General features: G+C 44.5%; 1 protein-coding gene across 4 annotated transcripts in view; it reads right to left on the reverse strand.

Moving 5' to 3' along the window:
* The window catches only part of nap1l1 (nucleosome assembly protein 1-like 1), a 173,195-nt gene that overhangs the window by 113,780 nt on the left and 40,327 nt on the right, over positions 1–19,088 (reverse strand). The gene's annotated exons all lie outside the window — the stretch shown is intronic.

Consider the following 19,088-nt stretch of genomic DNA (forward strand, 5'->3'; position numbering starts at 1 on the left):
TCTTCATCAAAATGGAGAGTGACGGTTGATTCTGAGACTAGGGTCCTGAATCTTAGTAAAGGAAACTACGAAGGTATGAGGTGCGAGTTGGCTAGGATGGATTGGGAAACGTTACTTAAAAGGGTTGACAGTGGAAAGGCAACGGCAAACATTCAAAGAGCGTATGGATGAACTGCAACAATTGTTTATTCCTGTCTGGCGCAAAAGTAAAATGGGAAAGGTAGCCAAACCATGGCTTACAAGGGAAATTAGAGATAGCATTAGATCCAAGGAAGAGGCATATAAACTTGCCAGAAAAAACAACAGACCTGAGGATTGGGAGAAGTTTAGAATTCAGCAAAGGGAGGACCAAGGGACTGATTAAGGAGAAAATACGAGAGTAAGCTTGCGAGGAACATAAAAACTGACTGCAAAAGTTTCCAATTGTATGTGAAGAGAAAAAGATTAGTGAAGACAAATGTAGGTCCCTTACAGTCAGAAACAGGGGAATTTATTATAAAGAACAAAGAAATGACTGACCAACTAAATGCATACTTTGGTTCTGTCTTCACAAAGGAGGACACAAATATCATACCAGAAATGTTGGGGAACACAGGGCTTAGTGAGAGAACACAACGGAAGGAAATCAGTATTAGTAGAGAAATGGTGTTGGTGAAATTGATGGGATTGAAGGCCGATAAATCCCCAGGGCCTGATAATCTACATCCCAGAGTACTTAAGGAAGTGGCCTTAGAAATAGTGGATGCATTGGTGGTCATCTTCTTACAGAATGGAGGGTAGCTAATGTAACCCCACTATTTAAAAGGGGAGGTAGAGAGAAAGCAGGGAATTATAGACCAGTCAGCCTGACGTCGGCAGTGGGGAAAATTCTAGAGTCCGTTATCAAAGACTTTATAGCAGAGCATTTGGAGAACAATGGTAGAATCAGACAGTCAGCATGGATTTACAAAAGGGAAATCATGCTTGACAAATCTACTAAAATTCTTCGAGGACGTAACTAGTAGAGTTGATGAGGGGGAGCCAGTGGATGTGGTTTATTTGGACTTCCAGAAGGCTTTCGACAAAGTTCCACATAAGAGATTAGCGTATAAAATTAAAGCGCATGGGATTGGTGGTAGTGTATTGCGATGGATAGAAAATTGGTTGGCAGACAGGAAAGAAAGAGTAGGGATAAATGGGTCTTTTTCCGAATGGCAGGCAATGACTAGTGGGGTACCGCAGGGATCGGTGCTGGGACCCCAGCTATTCACAATACACATCAAGCATTTAGATGAGGGAACTAAATGTAATATCTCCAAATTTGCAGATGACACAAAACTGGTTGGGAGGGAGAGTTGTGAGGAGGATGCAGAGAGGCTTCAGGGTGATTTGGACAAGTTGAGTGAGTGGGCAAATGCATGGCAGATGCAGTATAATGTGGATAAATGTGAGGTTATCCACTTTGGTAGCAAAAACAAAGGCAGATTATCTGAACGGCTATAAACTGAGAGGGGGAAATATGCTACGAGACCTGGGTGTTCTTGTACACCAGTCGCTGAAGGCAAGCATGCAGGTGCAATAGGCAGTAAAAAAAGGCAAATGGAACATTGGCCTTCATAGTGAGAGGATTTGAGTACAGGTGCAGGGATGTCTTGCTGCAATTATACAGGGCCTTGGTGAGGCCACACCTGGAATACTGTGTGCAGTTTTGGTCTCCTTATCTGAGGAAGGATGTTCTTGCTATAGAGGCAGTGCAGCGAAGGTTGACCAGACTGATTCCTGGGATGGCGGGACTGACGTACAAGGAGAGATTGAGTCGGTTAGAATTATATTCACTGGAGTTCAGAAGAGTGAGGGGAGAACTCATAGAAACCTATAAAATTCTAACAGGACTTGACAGGGTAGATGCAGGAAGGTTGTTCCCGATGGTGGGGGAGTCCAGAACCAGGGGTCATAGTCTAAGGATACGGGATAAACCATTCAGGACTGAGATGAGGAGATATTACTTCACCCAGAGAATGGTGAACCTGTGGAATTTGCTACCACAGAAAGCAGTCGAGGCCAAAACATTGTATGTTTTCAAGGAGTTAGATATAGCTCTTGGGTCTGAAGGTGTAAGAATCCGTTCAGACCTGTATAGGTAAAGAAGTCTCAACACCATTTAAAATCAATCACTCTTTATTGCTTGCAAGCTGAACTCAGTTGATTCTACTGTGCAGGACCACACGCCCCACTGACAGTGTCACAAGTGAGTTAAATTTAAAACAATGAGAGGTAGCATTTATACATTTCAGAGCATACGTCACTTGTTATTCAAATTTTAGTGTGGTTGCCTAGGCAATTTACAGAAGCGGAAGGTCCAGCAGATTGTTCTCATCTTACATCACCATCTCTGTCATGAGTTCCATCTACTCCTTGAGACAATTAGCGTGATCAGATTAGCTCCAAACTGCATCCCATTAGAGTTCCGAAGAAGGGTCACTGACCCGAAACGTTAACTCTGCTTCTCTTTCCACAGACGCTGCCAGACCTGCTGAGTGATTCCAGCATTTCTTGTTTTTGTTTCAGATTTCCAGCATCCGCAGTATTTTGCTTTTATTATGCATCCCATTATCACTGTTTCTAAAGCTTAGCACATCCAGTCTGGAGATAACGAATTTTCAATAGTTAGTGAATGAGTCATCTTTTTGTCTGCTGAGCTTCCCTATCCGAACAAACAAGTTGGAACATTTTACTGCTGACATGACCTCACAGATCATGCAGCCAGGAGTTTAGTCTTGCTTTCTCTAAACTTGTTTTCATAGTTTTTCCTGGGTTAGGGCTAGGAGTCCGAGCAATTGTCCACATTTCCACATTCCCTCCTTTTATCATCTCATGCTAACAAAACATCGTATGCGGAGGGGAGAGGTAGGAGCTTGAAGTAGTCGTGATCATTAAGTCCTTCAACATCAATACCTGCCAGACGGGTAACTTTCCTGATTACCACCTCATCGGTAGCAGAGGTGTTTCTGGGAGGCTCCGAAGCGGCGGGATGATAACGTACGGGGAGCTGGGTCATGGTAGTCATTTCCCCACAATATCGGGTCAGGAGGCGCTTAATGATGCTTAAGGCGGCGCAAATAAGGAGCATAACCACGACTATTACCAAAGAATGCATAATCCAGGTTCCCCTGCCACCGCCAAATAGCCAGTTCTGCCAATCCTCTCCTACTTTAGGGCCTTGTCTGAAATCAAGCTGGTCTTTAATGGCGTTAATGGCCTCGGTGATGTTGAGCGACTCATCCCGCACATTGGTAATACATTTGTCCCCCATGATCGTACATACTCCCCCTTGCTGGGCCAGGAGGTAGTCTACAGCATGGAGAGGCTTAACGATCTTATTGATGGCCCGAAGGTCCTGTACCAGTCGATAATCTGGTCGGCCAGGCTTAGGAACAGGGAAGATAGGAGTGTTACACGCAGATTGGCAGGGAACAAGGATCCCTTGGGTTAAAAAGGAGTCAATAATTGCCAGGACGCCTTTCTCTGCCTCAGGTTTTAACGGGTATTGGGCAATAGAAGGGAATCTGGCATCGGACAAAACCTCAAATGTGGACTGGAGGAACTTTAGTGAGGCCCACATCAAATTTCGATGTGGCCCAAACGCCTTCATGAACCTCTCCCAGGGAAACATTGGCACGTGCCCTATGATGGGCAATAGTCCCCAGAATGGACGGACGATCAGGCAAATATCTAATAGTACCCCGGGAGAAAGTTTGCTCCGCCAAATCATGCGGATCTGATTGGTCGAGGAGCTCATAGGCGAGGGCCCCTAATTCCTTTGCATGATGGGTTGCATTGACAGTTAAGGTAATGTGAGGGGCAACTCCTGGGGGTTGGGACCAGATGTCATTAGGAATTAAAACAGCATAACACTGTCCCGCACGACCCCGTACAATTGCGAGGAGTGACCAATTGTGGATTTCCCTCAAGAGGCTTAAAGCGGTCCTCATAAAAGGGATCACATCCACTGGCATCGTAGCAAAGGGTAAAATGAGGGGAAATAAGTATGGGTTCAAAAGGGATTTCCTGGGGAGGGAGGTCGACAGACCAATATTGAGGGTCAGGGAAAAGTGGGAACATTCTGCCTGTCGGTGGGGACAGGGGAGTAACCTGAATCCCTTCATCCGAACAGGAAATGGTCAGTCCTAAGGGGCAGAGGAGGTCGCGGGCGGCCAAGTTGACCCCTATACCAGAGGTGGCAACAAAGGGGAGCATGGCACACCGTTGATTATGGACAACCTCAAGAGGGTAGGTGAGGGCATACCTTTCAGCCTCTCCCTTAAATCCCGAGAGATTCATAGTAACAGAGGACATAAGAAATCCTTCCCTCTCAATCAATGTCTGTTGCAGAGTAGAGACAGACGCACCAGTATCGACAAGAAAAGAGATAGGTCTCCCTTCGACAACAAGGTCGAGGATAGGCTCTTGAGAATAATGTGTGGTTAGAACATGTAGTTGCCTAGAGGGATCGGGTCATGAGGCGAAAGGGTTATTCACAGAGAATCCTGTTCTCTGTTGTGGAGTGTACTGACGGGATCGACCCTGTCGAGAGGGGCAATTCCGTCTCCAATGACCTATGGCTCCGCAATTAAAACAGGAGACTTGGTCTCCGGAGGGGAGTAGGGGGTGCTGTCTTTGGCGACGGGGGGACAAAGGGGGCACATGGGGGGTCCATAGTTAGCGGCGGAAGGGCCGTTAGGATGTTGGGGGTGAAAGTTGCCTTGCATATACTGAAACCCAGGGACGCACATCTGCGGTTCCATCTGATACCCAGTAGGGTCAGGAAGCGGGGGAGGTGGACGTTGGGGCCGAGGTTGGTAATTAGATCTAGGTTTTTGGTAAAACTCACGTTTAATTCGGGTCGTCCCTCCTTCTCTAGATATCTCCCAATAATACCGAATAGCTCTGCACATCTGTTCAGTAGTATTATCTGCCCAATTCATATTATTCGTTTTGATTTGGTCAGAAACATACTGGGGTAAGGCTTGGAGGATTAAGGCATTGAACTGTGGCGAAGGGTTGCCAGCGATAAAGACTGTCACCAGAACGAGATTCGTAGAGGCTTTTAAATCGTTCAAGGAAGTCTTCCGCACTTTCATCCCTAAGGGGTCGGCATTCGAGTACTTTGGTGATATTAATTGGTTTTCGTAGTGTATCTTTAATTGCCCGAATCATAGCAGTAACGCGGGCTGGGCTTTGGGCCACCACTTCAGCGAAGGCCGCCCAGTCCTGATGTCCTAAATGTGTTTTCCACCTCACTGTCTCTTCTGCACTAAGGGCTTGCTGACACAATCCCCATAAATCCTAATCATTAGCCTGGTAGATCTCGATAGTCCTTTTCAGGTAGTCAGCAAAGGCTGACCCACTAGTCTTCTTGTCTGGGGCCTGATTTAAAATACTTATCATCTCATGGGGTTTCCAGGGAGTATAGACCTGGATAGTAGGGTTCTGACCAGGATTTCCTGCCTGGGGATTAGGCGGCATTCGAAGAGGATACTGCCCAGTAGGGCTGACCCTGCTCGCAGCGCCAAATGTAAGAATCCGTTCAGACCTGTATAGGTGAAGAAGTCTCAACACCATTTAAAATCAATCACTCTTTATTGCTTGCAAGCTGAACTCACTTGTGACACTGTCAGTGGGGCGTGTGGTCCTGCACAGTAGAATCAACTGAGTTCAGCTTGCAAGCAATAAAGAGTGATTGATTTTAAATGGTGTTGAGACTTCTTTACCTATACAGGTCTGAACAGATTCTTACAAAGGGATCAAAGGGTATGGGGCGAAAGCGGTAACAGGTTACTGAGTTGGATGATCAGCCATGATCATAATGAATGGCAGAGCAGGCTCGAAGGGCCGAATAGCCTAATCCTGCTCCTATTTTCTATGTTTCTATGTACTCAATGCCTCTCTTCATGAAGCCCAAGATCCCATATGCTTTGCTAACCTCTCAATATGTTCTGCCACCTTCAAAGATTGACAAACATGAACCTCCAGATCCCTCTGGTCCTGCACACTCTAGAACTGTGCCATTGAGTCTATAGTGCCTCTCCCCATCCCTTCTGCTAAAAGTGATCACCTCTCACTTCTCTATTAACTTCCATCGGTCACTTCTCTGCCCATTCTGCTAACCCATCTATGCCCTGTTGCAGGCAGTTCCTACCATCCTCACCGCTTGGCACTTCTCCAAGTTTGATATCAGCAGCAAATTTTGAAATTCTACTCTGTATTCCAATATCCTCACAAAGAGCAGTGGTCCCAGAACTGACCCTTGGGGAACACCACTGGCTACCATCCTCCAGTCTGAAAAATGACGATTTACCAAGACTCACTGTTCTGTCCTTAAGCCAATTTCTTATCCAACTGGACACTGCCCCTCTTATTCCATGAGCCTCAGTTTTGTTAACCAGCTTTTTATGTGGCACTTTTCAAATGCTTTCTTAAAATCCATAGACAACTTCCACCACACTCCCTTTATTACTTCTCTATTACTTCAAAAAATTCCATTAGATTAAACAAGCAAGATCCCCCTTTTACAAATCCATGCTGGCCATCCTTAATTCACTCAAACCTCTCCAGGTGCCTGTTGATTTCCCTCTTTCCCTCCATCCACCACCGCCAATTGTTTCTAAAACCTTATCCACCACTGACATTAAACTAACTGGGCTGTAGTTGCTTAAACGCTTTCTTGAATAAGGGTGTTACATTTGACACTCTCCAATCCTGCGCCACATCTAGGGAAGATTGGAAGATTATGGCAAACCCTTCTGCTATCACTACTCCCAATTCCTTCAGCAAACTGGCTGCAAGCCATCCAGACCAGGTGAATTAACCCTAAGCACCTCCTCACTCAATTTTTACTCTATCCATTGCCTCTACTCTCTCCGCTTCTACTAATATTTTTGCCAGATTTCTCTTCTTTCATAAACACTGATACAAAGTACTCATTAGGTACTCTAGCCTTGGCTTGTACCTCCAAGCATATATTACCCTCTTTGTCCCCAACAGGCCCCACGCCATCTCTTACTACTCAATTATTTACATGCTGGAAGATGATTTTTGGGTTCCCTTTTATGTTGACTGCCATTCTATTCTCATTCTCTTTGCCAGTCTTATTTTACCCTTCACCTCCCCTCTCAACTTACTGTCTTTCGCCTGGTTCTCACTTAAAGAATTCACCTGTCATGTACTCTTTTTGTTTCATCATAATCTCTACCTCCCACATTATCCAAGGAATCCGGTTTTTGGTTCCCCTACCTTTTCGCCTTGCTGGAATGTACCTAGCCTGTACCTGAAGCATCTCTTCCTTAAGGATAACCCATTGTTCTGTTAGTTTTTATTTTAATTAGTATTGCAGTAATAAAAAGTATTGTTTCCAACTCATAACTGTTCCATCAGACTACAGAAAAGTTGGCACTGATGTACAACACATACCAGGGGAGGCAAGGACTGCATTAAATCATTAAAAAAATCGGTTTAAGAAAAGTGATGCCTCTCAGCACTGTGTATAGTGAAAAATAACCACACAAATGGTTTTTATTTATGCTTTTTGTGGATGGCACGTACAGGGAGGTGGTCACACCGCAGGTAAAAGCTGCTCAAGCAGAAAGGGAATGGGTGACTGCCAGGCAGAGTAGAAGAACTAGGCGGGTAGTGCAGGAGTCCCCGGCTCCATTTCCCTAGCTAACAGATTTTCTGCTTTGGATACTACAGGGGGTGGGTAGGGGGGGGGGAGAGGGGAAGAAAAAGAGATAGCTTCTCGGGGGAATGCAGCAACAGCCAAGTCTGTGGCACCATGGGTGGCTCAGCTGCACAGGAGGGAAGGAAAAGGGGTGGGAGAGCTATAGTGATAGGGGACGCTATCATAAGGGGTACAGATAGACATTTCTGTGGCCGCAAACGTGACTCCAGGATGATATGTTGCCTCCTTGGTGCCAGGGTCAAGGATGTCATGGAGCGGCTGCAGGACATTCTGAAGGGCGAGGGTGAACAGTCAGAGGTCGTGGCACACATTGGTACAAAAGACGTAGGTAGAAAGAGGGATGAAGTCCTGCAACAAGAATTTAGGGAGCTAGATAGCAGATTAAAAAGCAGGACCTCAAAGGTTGTAATCTCTGGATTATTCCCAGTGAGTATAGGAATAGGAGGATAGAGCAGATGAATGCGTGGCTGAGATGATGATGCAGGAGGGAGGGCTTTCCTGGATCACTGGGTCTGGCGAAGGTGAGACCTGTACAAGTTGGGCAGGTTGCACCTGAACCGGAACAGGACGAACATCCTTGCTGGGAGGTTTGCTACTGCAGTTTGGTGGGGGGGGGGGGGGGGGGGTTTAAACTAATTTGGCAGGGGGATGGGATACAGAGTGGAGATACAGTAGGGGGTGATGCAGAGTCAAATAGAGAAGAGAAACTGAGTCAGTCTGGAAGGCAGAGCAAATATAGACCTGTTAAGGCACAAGTGAATAATGCAAGGCTAGATTGCATCTATTTTAACGCAAGGAATCTTACTAGTAAGGCAGATGTATTGAGGGCGTTGATTAGCAATAGTATCATAATTCCATGTGCTAATCACAGAGACATAGTTGAGGGAGGGGCAGGACTGGCAGCTCAATATTCCAGGGTATAGAATCTTCAGGCGTGACAGGGGAGGGGATAAAAGAGGAGGTGGCATTGCACTGTTGATCAAGGAGTCAATTACTGCAGTAAGGAGGGATGATATTTTAGAAGGTTCCTCAAATGAAGCCATATGGGTAGAACTTAAAAACAAAAAAGGGGGCAACCACTTGGCTGGGAGTGTACTACAGGCCTCCAAACAGTCAGGGAGAGATAGAGGAGCAGATATGTAAAAATAACAGGGTAATAATAGGAGATTTCAACTTACCCAATATCAACTGCGATAGTCTTAGTGCAAAAGGCTTAAAAAGGGGGAGGAATTCTTAAAATGCATAGAGGAGAGCTTTTTGAGCCAGTACGTAGAAAGTCCTACAAGAGAAGGGGCAGTACTAGACCTAATCCTAGGGAAATGAAGCCGGACAAGTGGTATAAGTGTCAGTGGGGGAGCATTTCAGGGATAGTGACCATAACTCTAAGATTTAAAGGTAGTTATGGAAAAGGACAAAGATGGACCTGAAATAAAAAGGTACTGAATTGGGGGAAGGCCGATCTCAATACGATAAAACAGGATCTGGCCAAAGTGGGCTGGGTGCAGCTACTTGTAGGAAAGTCTACATCAGACCAGTGGGAGTCAAAGAGGGAAGAGAGAGAGTGTGTTCAGGACTAACATGTTCCCGTTAAGGTGAAGGGTAGAACCAACAAGCCCAGGGAACCCTGGATGTCAAGGAATATAGAAGATTGGATAAAAGGAAAAAAAAACAAGGCTTATGACAGATTCAGAGGGCTGAAAACAGCAGAGGCACTAAAGGAGTATAGAAAGTGCAGGGGGGTACTTAAAGTAATTCGGAGAGCGAAGAGGGGACATGAAAAACACCAGCGGACAGGATAATGGAAAATCCCACGGTGTTTTATAAATATATTAAGGGCAAGAGGATAACCAGGGAAAGAGTAGGGCCCAATAGGGACCAAAGTGGCAATGTGTGTGTGGAGCCGGAGGACATAGGTGAGGTTTTAAATGATTGCTTTTCATCTGCGCTCACTATGGAGAAGGACGATGTAGGTGGAGTGATCAGGGAGGAGGACTGATATACTTGAACATTTTAGCATTGAAAGGGAGGAAGTATGAGCAGTTTTAGCAGGATTAAAAGTGGATAAAATTCCCAGGCCCAGATGAGATGTACCCCAGGCTGTTATGTGAGGCAAGGGAGGAGCTAGCAGGAGTTCGAACACAAATTTTCAAATCCTCTCTAGCCACAAGAGAGGTACCAGAGGACTGGAGGACAGCGAATGTGGTACCATTATTCAAGAAGGGTAGCAGGGATAAACTAGGTAATTACAGGCCGGTGAGTCTAACATCAGTGGTAGGGAAACTATTGGAACAAATTCTGAGGGACAGAATTAATCTCCACTTGGAGAGGCAGGGATTAATCAGGGATAATCAGCATGGCTTTGTCAGGGGGAGATCATGTCTAACTAACTTGATTGTATTTTTCGAGGTGGTGACTAGATGTGTAGATGAGGGTAAAGCAGTTGATGTAGTCTACATGGACTTCAGTAAGGCTTTTGATAAGCACCCACATGGGAGATTGGTTAAGAAGGTAAGAGCCCATGGGATCCAGGGTAATTTGGCAAATTGGATCCAAAATTGGCTTGGTGGCAGGAGGCAGAGGGTGATGGTCAAGGGTTGTTTCTGCGAGTGGAAGCCTGTAACCAGTGTGTACCACAAGGATCGGTGCTGGGACCCTTGCTGTTTGTAGTGTACATTAATGATTTAGACATGAATATAGGAGGTATGACCAGTAATTTCGCAGAGGACACGAAAATTGGTAGCGTTGTAAATAGTGAGGAGGAAAGCCTTAGATTACAGGATGATATAGATGGGCTGTTAAGATGGGCGGAGCAGTGGCAACTGGAATTCAATCCCGAGAAGTGTGAGGTGCTGCATTTTGGGAGGACTAAACAAGGCAAGGGAATATACAATGGACGGTAGGACCCTAGGAAGTAGAGAGTCACAGGAACCTTGGTGTACTTGTCCATAGATCACTGAAAGCAGCAGCACAGGTAGATAAGGTGGTTAGGAAGGCATATGGGATACTTGCCTTTATTAGCCGAGGCATAGAATATAAGAGCAGGGAGGTTATGATGGAGCTGTATAAATGCTAGTTAGGCCACTGCTGGAGTAGTGTACAGTTCTGGTCACCACACTATAGGAACGATGTGATTGCACTGGAGAAGGTGCAGAGGAGAGTCACCAGGATGTTGCCTAGGCTGAAGCATTTCAGCTATGAAGAGACTGGAAAGGCTGGGGCGGATTCCCTTAGAGCAGAGAAGGCTGAGGGGGGGACTTGATTGAGGTATACAAAATTACGAGGGGCATTGATAAGTTAGATAGGAAGAAACTTTTTCCCTTAGCAGAGGGGTCAATAACCAGGGGGCATAGATTTAAGGTAAGGGACAGGAGGTTTATAGGGGATTTGAGGAAAAGAATTTTCACCCAAAAGGGTGGTTGGAATCTGGAATGCACTGCCTGAAGGGCTGGTAGAGGCAGGAACCCTCACAACATTTAAGTATTTGGATGAGCACTTGAAACGCCATAGCTTACAAGGCTACGGGCCAAATGCTGGAAAATGGGATTAGAATAGTTAGGTGCTTGATGGCTGGCACAGACAGGAAGGGCCAAAGGGCCTGTTTCTGTGCTATATAACTCTATGACTATGATTCTTTGTCAAAAACCGACCAACAGCTTTTATAAAAAAAGCCCTCTGGCTTATCCTCACTGCACACACATGGAGAAGCAGTGCCAAGAAAATAAATTCAACTGAATATTTCTCAATCTTTTAAAAAAGTTATATCCGTAACTTTCTACTAAATAACCTGCAGCTAAACTGGAAATTTTCATGTGACGAAGTTCACACACAGCATTCAGCGAGAAAGTATACAGGAAGTGACCAACTGCAGACAGTCTTGCAAGACTTAAAACACAACTGCTGCAGCACCACCGAGAAGTCACAGCAACAGGGTAGACATGTATTCATTTAACATGGCAAGGGTCCATAGAAATTTTCCACATTGGAGTTTTCAGTGTGGACAAGAAAGACAAAGCAACTTCAATATACACGAATGATGGCTGTCCATCAATTCACAATGGACTCCATTTGAGATTTGACAGACATGTCCAATTGAAGGAATTAGACCTTCTCTAGTCAGTGTTGAACAGATAGGATTATATTTTGACATGGACAGGGCCATTTCAGTATAGTAGGTCTTTAACAAATTTTAGTTCTTAACAAGCAGGGTGGATAAAGGGAAACCAATAGATGTAGTGTATTTCGATTTCCAAAAAGCCTTAGATAAAGTGCCTTTAAACATAATAAAAGTTTCTACAAGAGCTCATTGTGTTGAGGGTAACATAAGCATGGATAAAAGAACTGGCTGGCTAACAGAAAACGGAGTCGGGACAAATGGGACATTTTCAGATTGGCAAACTAGTGAAGTGCCACAGGGATCAGTACTGGGGCCTCAACTACTCACAATCTATATTCATGACTTGGATGAAGGGATCGACTATTATAGCCAAATTTGCTGACGACAAACATAGGTAGGAAAGCAAGTTGTAAGGAGGACACAGTCTGCAAAGGGAGATAGGTTAAGGGCCAAAATTTGACAGATGGAGTATAATGTGGGAAAATGTGGAGGTTGCCCACTTTGACAGGAAGAATAGAAACGTTGATTATTTAAACAGACAGAGACTGCAAAATGCTGCAGTACAGAGGGACCCGGACATCCTGGTACATGAATCACAAAAGCTTAGTATGCAGGTGCAGCAGGCAATTAGGAAGGCAAATAGAATGTTGGCCTTTATTGCAAGGGAAGTCTTGCTACAACTGTACAGGGCATTGGTGAGACCACACCTCAAGCACTGCATCCAGTTTTGGTCTCCTTACTCAAGGACAGATATGCTTGCATTGGAAGCAGTTCAAGGAAGGTTCAATAGGCTGATTCCTGGGATGAAGGGATCGTCTTATGAGGAAAGGCTATGCAGGTTGGGCAAATATTCATTGGAGTTTAGAAGAATGAGGGGTGATCTTACTGAAACACAAGATCTTGAGGGGACTTTATAGGGTGGATGCTGGAAATGTTTCCCCTCGTAGGGGAATCTAGAACAAGGAGGCAGTTTCAAAATAAGGGGGTTTCCCTTTTAAGACAGAGATGAGGAGGAGTTTGAGCATTAATGTTTGGTATTCTCTTCCCCAGAGCACAGTGGAGCTGGGTCATTGAATATGTGGGTATACCTACCCCAAATGGACTGTTCAGCAGTTCAAGAAGGCAGCTCACCACCACCTTCTCAAGGGCAATTAGGGATGGGCAATAAATGCTGGCCTGGCCAGTGACACCCACATCCCATGAATGCATAAAAAAAATATTCAAGGCTGAGTTAGACAGATTTTTGATCTACAAAGGAGTCAAGGATTATTGGGGGGGGTGGGTGTCAGCAGGACAGTGGAGTTGAGGCCACATTCAAATCAGCTATGATCTTATTGAATGCAGAAGCAGTCTCGAAGGGCTGAAATGAACCATAGAAAACTTACTGCACAGAAGGTGGCCATTCAGCCCACCGTGTCCGTGCCAGCCACAAAAAAAACTAGCCACCCAATCTAATCCCACCTTCCAGCACTGGTCCATAGCCTTGCAGGTTACAGCACTTCAGCTGCAGGTCCAGGTACCTTTTAAAAGAGTTGTGGATTTCTGCCTCCACCTCCATTCCTGGCAGTGAATTCCAGACACCCACCACCCTCTGGGTGAAAAACGTTTTTCCACATGTCCCCTCTAATCCTTCTACCAATCATCTTAATTCTATGCCCCCTGGTAATTGACCTCTCTGCTAGGGGAAACCAGGTTCTTCCTGTCCACTCCATTTAGGCTCCCCATAATTTTGTACACCTCTAAGTCACCCCTCAGCCGCCTCTGTTCCAAGGAAAAAACCCTAGCCAATCCAATTTTTCCTTATTGCTGCGACTTTCAAGCCCTCTGTATTCTCTCCAGAGCAATTATGTCCTTCCTGTAATGTGGTGACCAGAACTGTACGCAATACTCCAGCTGTGACCTAACCAGCGTTTTATACAGGTCCAGCATTACATCCCTGCTTTTGTATTCTACACCTCGGCCAATAAAGGAAAGCATTCCATATGCCTTCTTCACCACTTTATCTACCCGTCCTGCCACCTTCAGGGACCTGTGGACATGCACTCTAAGGTGTCTCACTTCTTCTACCCCTCAATATCCTCCCGTTTATTGTGTATTCCCTCGCTTTATTTGCCCTCCCCAGATGCATTACCTCATACTTCTCTGGATTGAATTCCATTTCCCACTTTTCCGCCCACTCAACCAAACCATTGATACCATTCTGGAGTCTATGGCTACCCTCTTCACTTTAAACTGCACGGCCAATTTTTGTGCCATCTGTAAATTTCCCAATCATGCCTCCCACATTTAAGTCCAAATCATTAATATATACCACAAACAGCAAGGGATCCAATAATGGAGCCCTGTGGAACACCACTGGAAACTGCCTTCCACTCGTAAAACATCCGTTGACTACTGCCCTTTGTTTCCTGTCCCTGAACCAATTTTGGATCCAATCTGCCAAATTCCACTGTATCCCATGGGCTTTCATTTTACTCACCAGTCTGCCATGTGGGACCTTGTCAAATGCTTTACTAAAATCCATGTAGACAACATCCATTGCACTACCCTCATCAATCCTCCTTGTGACTAACTTGAGTTTTTTGAGGAAGACAGACATGACCTGCCCTTAAGCATCCAGGGCAAGATAAAGCAGAAAAAAAAGAAAGCTTATGACAATCACATAAAACTTAATACTTTAGAAAACGCAGGGGTGAAGTAAAAAAGGAAGTTAGGAAAGCAAAGAGAGAGGACATGAAAAATTACTAGCAGGTAAATTCAAGGGAAACCCAAAGATGTTTTATCAGTACATTAAGAACAAGAGGATAGCTAAGGAAAGGGTAGGGCCCATCAGAGATGTACAAGGAAACTTATGCATGGATGCAGAAGATGTGGGCAGGGTTCCTAAATGAGTACTTTGTCTCTGTCTTCACAAAGGAGAGGGTTGATGCAGACATTGTAGTTAAAGAGTGTGAAATATTAGATACCATAAGCATAATGAGAGAGGAAGTACTAGAGGGTCTGACATCCTTGAAAGTGGATAAATCGCCACGGCCCGATGGATTGTATTGCAGGCTGTTAAAGGAAGCATTTTGGAAGTATCATAATTCAGTTAAGAATTCAGGTAGTTATGGCAAAGAACAAAGAACACATTTGTTACAGCACAAAAGGAGACCATTCAACCAGGTCATGTCTGCGCCATTTCTCTGAAGGAGCAATTTACCTAGCGCCACGCCCCCCCATCCCCCCGCCATCTCCCCACAGCCCTTCACATTCTTCCTTTTTAGATAATCTAATTCCCTCTTGATGCTTCGATTGAACCTGCCTCCCCCAGGCTCTCAGGTAGCGCATGCCAAATCCTAACCACTCGCTGTGTGAAAAGGTTTTTCCTCATGTCGCCATTGTTTCTTTTGCCTATTATCTTAAATCTGTGCCCTCCTGTTCTCGATCATTACACAATGGGAACAGTTTTTCCCGTATCTACTCTATTCAGACCCTTCATGATTTTGAGCCCCTCTATCAAACCTCCTCTCAAGATTCTCTTCTCCGAAGAACACAGTCCCAACTTCTCCAATCTATCCACATAACTGAAATTCTTCATCCCTGACCCAATTCTAGTGAATTTTTTCTGCACTCTCTAATGACTTCACATCCTTCCTAAGGTGTGGCGCCCAGACAAGACAATATTTCAGTTGAGGCCAAACCAGTGTTCTTTACAGGTTTAACATAACTTGCTTGCTTTTGTACTCTATGCCCCTTATTAATGAAGTCCAGATACTGTATGCTTTAATTAACCACGTTCTCAACCTGTCCTGCCACCTTCAATGATTTATGCACATAGACACCTAGGGCCCTCTGCGCCTGCACCCCCTTTAGAATTGAATGTTTTATATTGTCTCTCCACGTTCTTCCTACCAAAATGAATCATTTCACACTTCTCTACATTAAATTTCATCTGTTACTTGCCCGCCCATTCCACTAACCCATCTATGTCCTTTTGAAGTTCTACACTATCCTCCTCACAGATCACAATGCTTCCAAGTTTCGTATCATCCGCCAATTTTGAAATTGTGCATATATAAAAAAAATATCAGGAACTGAAAGGGTCCTAGCTCCTACCCCTGGGAAACTCCACTATAAACCTTCCTCCAGTCCAAAAAACATCCATTAACCACTATTCTATTTCCCATCAGCCAATTTCGTATCCAAATTGCTACTGTCCCTTTCATCCCATGAGCTATAACTTTGTGCAGCACTCTATCAAATATCTTTTGTAAGTCCATGTAAACATCAACGTTATTATCCTCACCAAAAAACTCCAGCAAGTTAAATGAAACACAATTTACCCTAACAAATCCATGCTGGCTTTCCTTAATTAACCTGGAAGATAAACCAGGAATAAAAGCTTTCAATTGGGAAAAAGCCAATTCTACTAAGCTGAGATGTGATTTAGCTAAAGTTGACAGGAAACAGCTAGCTACTTAAGGTAGATCAGCAAGAGGCATTCAAGGAAGAGATAGTGAGGTGAAGGTTCCGAAGAAGGGTCACTGACCCGAAACGTTAACTCTGCTTCTCTTTCCACAGATGCTGCCAGACCTGCTGAGTGAATCCAGCATTTCTTGTTGTTGTTGAAGAGATAGTGAGGGTTCACAGCAACTATGTTCCCTTAAAGAAAAAGGGTGGGTCTAACTAATTCAGAGCATCCTGAATGTCAAGGGGCTTAAAAAGAGTATATAGATGATGAGGGACACTTATGACAGATACCAAGGGTTCAGTTCCACAGAAAACCTAGAACAGTATAAAAAGTGTAGGAGTGAAATTGAAAATGAAATTAGGAAAGCAAAGAGCATGAAAAAACATTGGCAAGTAAAAATTAAGGAAAACCCAAAGATTTTTTATTTATAAAGAGCAAGAGGTTAACTAAAGACAGAATAGGGCCAATTAGGAACCATAAGGTTAACCTGTGTGTGGATGCGCAGGACGTGGGTACGGTTCTTAATGAAAACTTTGCGTGTGTTTTCACGAGAGAGAGGGATGATAGACATTACAAATTAGGGAGGCATGTGAAACATTAGATGAAATTAACAGTTAAAGAGGAAGAGAGGGAGAAAGTATAAAGGGGTTTAATATCTTTGAAAGTGGATACATTCCCAGGTCTGGACAAAATATATCCTAGGCTATTAAGGGAAGCAAGAGAAGAAATAGCAGAGGCTCTGATCAGCATTTTCCAATTCTCTCTGGCAATAAGCATGGTGCAAGGGGACTGGAGGACAGCTAATGTTGTATCAGTGTTTAAAAAGGGAGAAAAGGGATAGACCGAGTAATTACACGCTAGTCAGCCTAGCCTCGGAGGTGGGGAAATTATTGGAAAAACATCTGAAGGACAGGATAAATCTTCATTTTTAAAGACAGATTAATCAAAGCTAGTCAGCAGGGATTTGCTAAGGGAAGGTCGTATCTTACTTCAATGGAAAATTCAGTGAGGACGTAACAAAGAGGGTCAATGAGAATAGTGCATTTGACATTGGCTACATGGATTTTAGCAAGGCTTTTCTCAAGGTCCCATATTAAAGACTGGTCATGAAAGTAAAAACGGCAAGTTGGATGCAAAATTGGCTCAGAGGCAGGAAGCAAAGGGTAATGGTCGATGGATGTTTTTATGAATGGAAGGCAGTTTCCTGTGGGTCTTCCAGGACTCAGTGACAGGTCCTTGGCTTTTTGTGGTATATAGCAACGGTTTGGACATAAATATAGGGGATAAGATTAAGAAGTTGGCAGATGATAATGAAGAATTTTTTGAGGTGGTGACTAGATGTGTAGATGAGGGTAAAGCAGTTGATGTAGTCTACATGGACTTCAGTAAGGCTTTTGATAAGGTCCCGCATGGGAGATTGGTTAAGAAGGTAAGAGCCCATAGGATCCAGGGCAATTTGGCAAATTGGATCCAAAATTGGCTTAGTGGCAGGAGGCAGAGGGTGATGGTCGAGGGTTGTTTTTGCGAGTGGAAGCCTGTGACCAGTGGTGTACCACAGGGATCGGTGCTGGGACCCTTGTGTTTGTAGTGTACATTAATGATTTAGACGTGAATATAGGAGGTATGATCAGCAAGTTCGCAGATGACACGAAAATTGGTGGTGTCGTAAATAGGGAGCAGGAAAGCCTTAGATTACAGGACGATATAGATGGGCAGAGCAGTGGCAAATGGAATTTAATCCTGAGAAGTGTGAGGTGATGCATTTTGGGAGGACTAACAAGGCAAGGGAATATACAATGGATGGTAGGACCCTAGGAAGTACAGAGGGACCTTGGTGCACTTGTCCATAGATCACTGAAGGCAGCAGCACAGGTAGATAAGGCGGTTAGGAAGGCATATGGGATACTTGCCTTTATTAGCCGAGGCAGAGAATATAAGAGCAGGGAGGTTATGATGGAGTTGCATAAAACGCTAGTTAGGCCACAGCTGGAGTACTGTGTACAGTTCTGGGCATCACACTATAGGAAGGATGTTATTGCACTGGAGAGGGTGCAATGGAGATTCACCAGGATGTTGCCTGGGCTGGAGTATTTCAGCTATGAAGAGAGACTGAAAAGGCGAGGATTGTTTTCCTTAGAGCAGAGAAGGCTGAGGGGGGTCATGATTGAAGTATACAAAATTATGAGGGGCATTGATAGATTAGATAGGAAGAAACTTTTTCCCTTAGCAGAGGGGTCAATAACCAGGGGACATAGATTTAAAGGTAAGGGGCAGGAGGTTTAGAGGAGATTTGAGGAAAACTTTTTTCACCCAGAGGGTGGTTGGAATCTGGAATGCACTGCCTGAGAGATGGTAAAGGCAGGAACCCTCAACATTTAAGTGGTATTTAGATGAGCACTTGAAACGCCATAACATTCAAGGCTACGGGCCAAGTGCTGGAAAATGGGATTAGAATAGGTAGGTGCTTGATGGCTGGCACAGACACGATGAGCCGAAGTGCCGGTTTCTGTGCGGTATGACTAAAAAGAAAGCTATCAGTGAACTAGTCAGGTGGGCAGAAGTGGCAAATGGAGTTCAATCTGGAGAATTTTCAGGTAATGAATTTGGGAAAGGCTAACAAAGTAAGGAAATACACAATAAATGGTAGGATACGGAGATAAAGGGATATAGGCAGGTTAAGTGAGTGGGAAAAGACCTGGCAAATGGAGTATAAATGTGGAAAAATGTGAAATTGCCCACTTTAGCAGGAATAAAAAGCATATTAGCTAAATGGTGAGAGATTGCAGAGCTCAGATGCAGAGGGA

The sequence above is a fragment of the Heterodontus francisci genome, chromosome 18, assembly GCF_036365525.1.
Source record: "Heterodontus francisci isolate sHetFra1 chromosome 18, sHetFra1.hap1, whole genome shotgun sequence".
In the NCBI taxonomy this organism is placed as follows: Eukaryota; Metazoa; Chordata; class Chondrichthyes; order Heterodontiformes; family Heterodontidae; genus Heterodontus; species Heterodontus francisci.